General features: G+C 36.2%; 1 long non-coding RNA gene across 1 annotated transcript; it reads right to left on the bottom strand.

The window, feature by feature from the left end:
* LOC109829568 lies at positions 1,449 to 1,816 on the bottom strand. The gene is made up of 2 exons (XR_002244074.1): positions 1,739 to 1,816; positions 1,449 to 1,667 (listed from the first exon to the last, which is right to left on the bottom strand). It is a non-coding gene; the product is annotated as an uncharacterized LOC109829568 (long non-coding RNA).

Raw genomic sequence — 6,206 nt, 5'->3', positions numbered from 1 at the left:
GGTCAGCTGATCAGTCGACTTATAAGATGGTTACAGGTTTTGACAGAGTTTGGAAATTTATGTATCTGGATTTGTAAAATCAATTAAAATTAGTAAATCAACTCCAAAAGTCATGAAATTTTTAGAGAAGTTTCTAGACATGTAGGTAAATGTGTTAAAAATGAATGTCTTAAATTTCACTTAACAGTTGAGAGAAATAATTATTTGAACACATATATTCTAGATTCTAAAAACTGCTGAAACACCCGATTTTGTAAAATCAATTTGATACAGTAAATCAATTCCAAAAACATTTTGGAAAATTGTTATAAACATGTAATAGAACATGCTAGAAAAATAAATTTTCAAAGTTGCATTTCCTATTTATGAAAACTCATCTGTTTTTTGAAATCATGCACGAACATGTGCACAAACATGAACTTATTTAAAACTTGATTTTGTAATTCAATTAAACATAACAAATTAATTCCAAAATCCAGAAAAACTTTGGAAATTTTTTATAAAAATGAAAACAAACATGTTAAAGAGGGAATTTTTTTTAATATATCAGTTCGTATTTATGAAAACTTACTATTTTGTAAAACTTGTAAATACATGTGTACATAAACTTCTTGATTTTTGACTATTGAGTTAAATAATATTTTGAAACCTTATAAAATAATTTTATAGACTTAATAAAAGATGTATATAATGATTGTTAAGTCCAAAAACCAATAACTTAATATTTTGTCAAAATTGCTCAAAATCAAGAATTGTGTATATGTGTGATATTGAGCTCTAAGAGGGGTGGGGGGGTTATTCGTTGGTGTAATTTGGTGTAATTTGGGGTAAATTGTTCCAATGGCGTAATTTTACCCAATGGGATAATTGAGTGGGATAAAGTGGGGTAAAATGGGGTAATGGGACAATTTGAGTGGGACAATTTTAGTATGACATCTTTTTATAATATTATATTTATAGCTCAATTAAATTCAAGTTTAACTTGATATAACATTAAATGATTAAACTATTATGCTAGATTAACAAATTTTTTTTTGCAATAATTATTTAATCATTCATACATCTAATTACAATGATGATGATGATAAAGTCTCAATTATTACAAATAAAGTCTCAGTCGGTAACTTAAATCTTAATTATTACAAATATAATCTACCGGCATATAACTTTGCTCTAGACTCCTTGGGCTATGTTTGTCCCATCCTCCCACATTGTGTTTGCCATTTGTTCTCTCCAACGTGATACAGCTATCCGTTGTGCTTGTTGAGTTTGTAGGTCATCGTCCTCATCAGAATCACCATCAATCGGAGCAACATTGCGTGGTGCCTCTGGAGGAAGATCAGAAACTTCAAAGTCATCGTTGGAGTTCTCCATCTTCAGAAAATTATGTAGACCGATACATGCCCAGATCATACTTTTTTGAGTGTCATATGGAAAACCTGGAGGTTGAGACTTAAAAATTGTAAACCTAGACTTAAAAATGCCAAAAATACGTTCAATACAATTTCTAAGTGATGAATGTCGATGGTTGAATAGCTCATGAGCATTGCGTGGTCGCTGACGGTTGTTAGCTGGGCCAAACTCTTTAAGGTGGTACCTCGTACCCCGATAGGGAGCCAAAAATTGTAGCCTATTTGGGTAACCACAATCAACTAGATAAAATTTACCTGCATTAACATTTCTTTAGAATTATAATCAATAAATATAAAATCTAACAAATTGATAAAAAAAAATTTACCATTTGGAAGTGGAAGACTACATGCACTTCTACTCATTGCATCCTTCAGGACGCGTGAGTCATTGGCAGATCCCTCCCATCCCACTAAGACATAAATAAACCTAAGATCATATGTGCATGCTGCAAGGATATTTTGAGAAAGATAGTCATGTCTATTACGGTATGAAGTTTGGTCCTCGCCATATACCATACATAGAATGTGGGTCCCGTCAATAGCTCCAATACAGTCCTATATATTCCCATTAACATATATGAAATGTGACTTTAAAATTATAATAATAACAATGAATGAAGACTTATATAGTGTATTTAAATTTTAATACCTTGAAGTAAGGCTAAAAACGAGATTCTGATGTGACCTTTTCTGGTGGATCGGTAGGAGGAGGAGCCACCATACAAGGGGCTAATGACACAAGGGCCTGTAGTGCCTTATTGAAACAAACACTGTCGGCAAATCAGGATCGAACAAACCTTTCAGTGGTGATGCAATATCGTTGATTTTGAGTAACGGTGAGTTGGAAAATAGCAACCATCTCCTCAACGCTGATATACCGTGTATCTTGTAAATGCCCACGTTCTCGCAAGACCATACACAATTTCATAAAGCAATCCGGATACATACGGTATACTCGACGAAAATCACGTGGATTGCTATCCATCTTAAATTTCAAATATTAAAGGTCAAGGTCCGTAACGCCATGTCTGAGTTGGGAAATGGGTAGATTTATCTCCTCTTGTGATATGAGGTGCGAGATACTCATTGAACTAAACCTCCTATTTTTTGTGCAAAAGCCGGTCATGTTGATAATGCAAATGAGAAGATTATCAGTAGTACCACTCATACAATAGCAAATGAGACATTTCTGATTATCTTCCATCCTGTATTAGGAAACGAGATCCAAATAATAGTAGAGATTTTAATACAGATATATTAGATAGAGTACAGCCTCAACCTGTGGTATAATGAACAAATACAGTTACACAGATATATAAGTTCATGGTTGAGTGTGAAAGTCCAGAAAACATATAATCCAGAAAGCATACAGAGTCCAAAGCATATAAGTCCAAAAGGCATACAAGTCACAACATGTATCGTGCTTAACATCTATGTTCCCAAAAGCATAGAACTCCAGTCTATGTTCGCAAGCGTATAACATAATAGTCATGTAATAAGCATATTATCGTGCATTTGGATAATCTCCAGTCAGACGCAAATCATAACCTCTCCTTTGATCATCATTCACTTCAACAAACATATATCCTTCACGTCTTGAGAATATTTTGACTAAAGACAGTTAATCGTTCTTCGATCGTAATTCTGATTTGAAGCACTTCCCTCGACACGTTGGTTGCGGTTTCACAACCTCACCCTCTGTGACTAACTCTTTGTAAAGCCTACTTATAATGTAATTCCATGCTGGCCATGTTCTTGCGGGGGGTTGAGACAATGCAGAGAGTGGTGGTGCGGGAGGTGGCTCTCCGAACATTCCTTAGTGCTTAGAGGTGATGAACAGATTCCAGCCACGGGAAGTGGTAGGACCTGGCGTTGCTATAACGGGAGGTGTGGTAAGATGCTACTGTGGTTGGGCTAGGTTCTGCTTTCAGCCCCATAGGATATGTCCAATGTCTTTATCCAATATACCCTCACCTAATGCATTATGTAATGGCACACTCTCTACACTCTCACAACCTAAGCCTCCAGCTGCTCTCCCACTAGCTGAGTGGCTACCCACAACCATCTGCATATCCTAAAAACTTTCAAACAACTTATCTTTAAGCATTGGTGTATTAGGATGAGCCTGTCAAAAAGCAAAGATAACAAATTAATTTTTTCTTTTTTTGTAATTAGGAAACATAACAATATATTATGTAGTAAGAAACTTTGGGTAATGCAAAATCTAACCTGTTTGTAATTTTCTCACACCTCAACAGAGCAAGTAATTCTTTGAGATATTGGGTCCCAACCAAACCCGGAATTGTTCCTCAATAGTAATTCAATTGGTTCAATCTTTCTCTTGATCTTATTCTTGACATGATCAAATTTAAAAGTTCTTCCAAATTTAGCATTCATGAATAGCAACACATTTTGTGTGATGGTATATTTCTTGAAGTTGCCATTATCCATCTTGTTGCCATTCTTTACCTCCTCCACTAAAGCCTTAGTAGCTCTCTATTCTCTTGCTTTGACCATATTACATAGTCACACCTAGCCTTTTTTGCCCTCTCACCATCTTAAGAGTACTCTTCCCCATTTTGAGTTTCCGAAGCAAAATTCATCCTACAACGCAATTATCAATAATGAATTTCCATATATATATCTTGAACAATGTCACTTTAGTTTTGTAACCGGTTTTCCCATTATATATATCTTGAACAAATGAGAAACTGAAGATGTTATCAAAGATTTGCTACCTATAGATTTGTTATAATTCATGTAACCGCTACAAAACATGAAACAAGAGGGAGTCTTTCTATATTAAGTTTTTCCTGTCACGCTAAGAATAAATTAATCATGCAATAGAAACCTCGGTCATAGTAACTAGTTTGAGAATCAAATCAGAATCCAAACAAAAGTGTGGATCCACTCAAGGAAATTAGTTTAACGGATGTTAAGAGTCAATTTCTTTTGCGTGTGCGTGTGTGTTTGTGTGCACGCACAAGTGTGTTATAGCAATCCTATTCATGCTTAATTCTATTTGTAGGCATATAAAATTGCTTATAGGTCCCCTAGCATAGCTCGGCACAAACCGACGAGCCAACGAGGCGACGAGATCGACGAATCGCACGGAAGCGACGGAATGAATCCACCCGCGTGCAGAATCAATCAACGAGTCATCCAACCAAAGGCATACTCGGATGAATGACGATCGAATCAAGATCGGTTTCGGACTCAAACTAAGAAGCGAATTTACTGCCTAATCGGGATCCAGATTTACTGCCAAATCAGGTCAACAAATCGAATCCGAACCAATCAAAGATAGAAGAGTTGAAACATGTACAAATGGCCAAACTCATGAGAAACTGGAAAATCCCAGTCCGGTCGACCGCCACGGTCGACCGTAGCCCGGTCAACTGCCACGGTCGACCACGATACCTGCAGTTTGTTTTTCTTCTGTTTTGAGTTGGTTTCGGATTTCTAAACCCATATCTGTTTTTCCCTGATATATATATGAGTTTTTCAAGATTTTCTTAGTTTTTCTAAGAACCCTAACAGCCACCAAAACCCTCCAAACCCTACTTTGATTTCTTAGAGAAGATTGAAGGCTTTCAAGTGGATTTTCGGGTGATTCTTGGCTTTTGGAGTGGAGATCTTTTTCAGCCTTGCTTCTAACACGTTTTCCTGCAACCAAAGGTGAGTATCATCTCTGCTAATCCCCCTCCTAGTTTTCAAAACATTATTAAAGAGTTTTAAACTTGTTTTGTAGAGCCTAAATGACTAGTTTATGAATAAAGTCATCTTCTTTTGTATTATATGTAAAGAGACTAGGTCTTTCTATGCTAAAAAGGTTGAGAACGATTTTTACAGAAGTATTTAAGACCTAAAGATGATTTTAAAACGTGGTTAATCTGAAGAAAGAAGTTTGATTCATTGTTTTGATCTTTTATGCATGTTTTAGGGTTTTGAATACAAATCAAATACATAAAATTATGTTTATAATTGTTGAGTTGTTTTCAGATGTTCATATCTGCTCTGACATGGTTGCATACAAATTTTATGAAGATTTAGACATGTTTACATCGAGAAAACACGACATGAACACGACACACACACAACCAGTTTGAAAAACTAGAAACAGGGTTCACGGTCGACCGCCACGGTCGACCGCGTGCAGGACAGAGACCTGGGTAGTCTCTTGACCCGTCGCGATCGACCGCCACGGTCGACCGCCAGTCTGCTTTGGCTGTGCATGTTTGTTTGGCTTGGTTTTAGTTTGTCGAGTAGATCTCATGACCTTCTGATGATAGACTATGATGTTAGTAATTGTTTAACACCTGGGATGATGGTGAACTTCAGAAGAGGACACGCTTTTGACACACTTTTGACATGAGATAAATTGCTAAACACATATTGAATAATGTTGTTCTATATGTATCTGAAAATAAGGAGATGAAACCTATTTGCCGCAGAACGATTGAGTAAAAGGATTACAAAAGTATCGTTATTCAGTTTTTCCTGTCACGCTAAGAATAAATTAATCATGCAATAGAAACCTCAGTCATAGTAACTAGTTTGACAATCAAATCAGAATCCAAACAAAAGTGCGGATCCACTCAATGAAATTAGTTTAACGGATGTTAAGAGTCAATTTCTTTTGCGTGTGCGTGTGTGTTTGTGTGCACGCACAAGTGTGTTATAGCAATCCTATTCATGCTTAATTCTATTGGTGACTGTAAATTAACATAACACCTCCTTATGCAGACATGGGAGCACAGGAGAAATGGAAGAGAATTAGAGATCCTTGACCCA

This window comes from Asparagus officinalis, chromosome 2 (assembly GCF_001876935.1).
Source record: "Asparagus officinalis chromosome 2, Aspof.V1, whole genome shotgun sequence".
Lineage (NCBI taxonomy): Eukaryota > Viridiplantae > Streptophyta > Magnoliopsida > Asparagales > Asparagaceae > Asparagus > Asparagus officinalis.
Note: the sequence above shows the minus strand (reverse complement) of the source record. Positions and strands in the feature narration are given on the sequence as shown.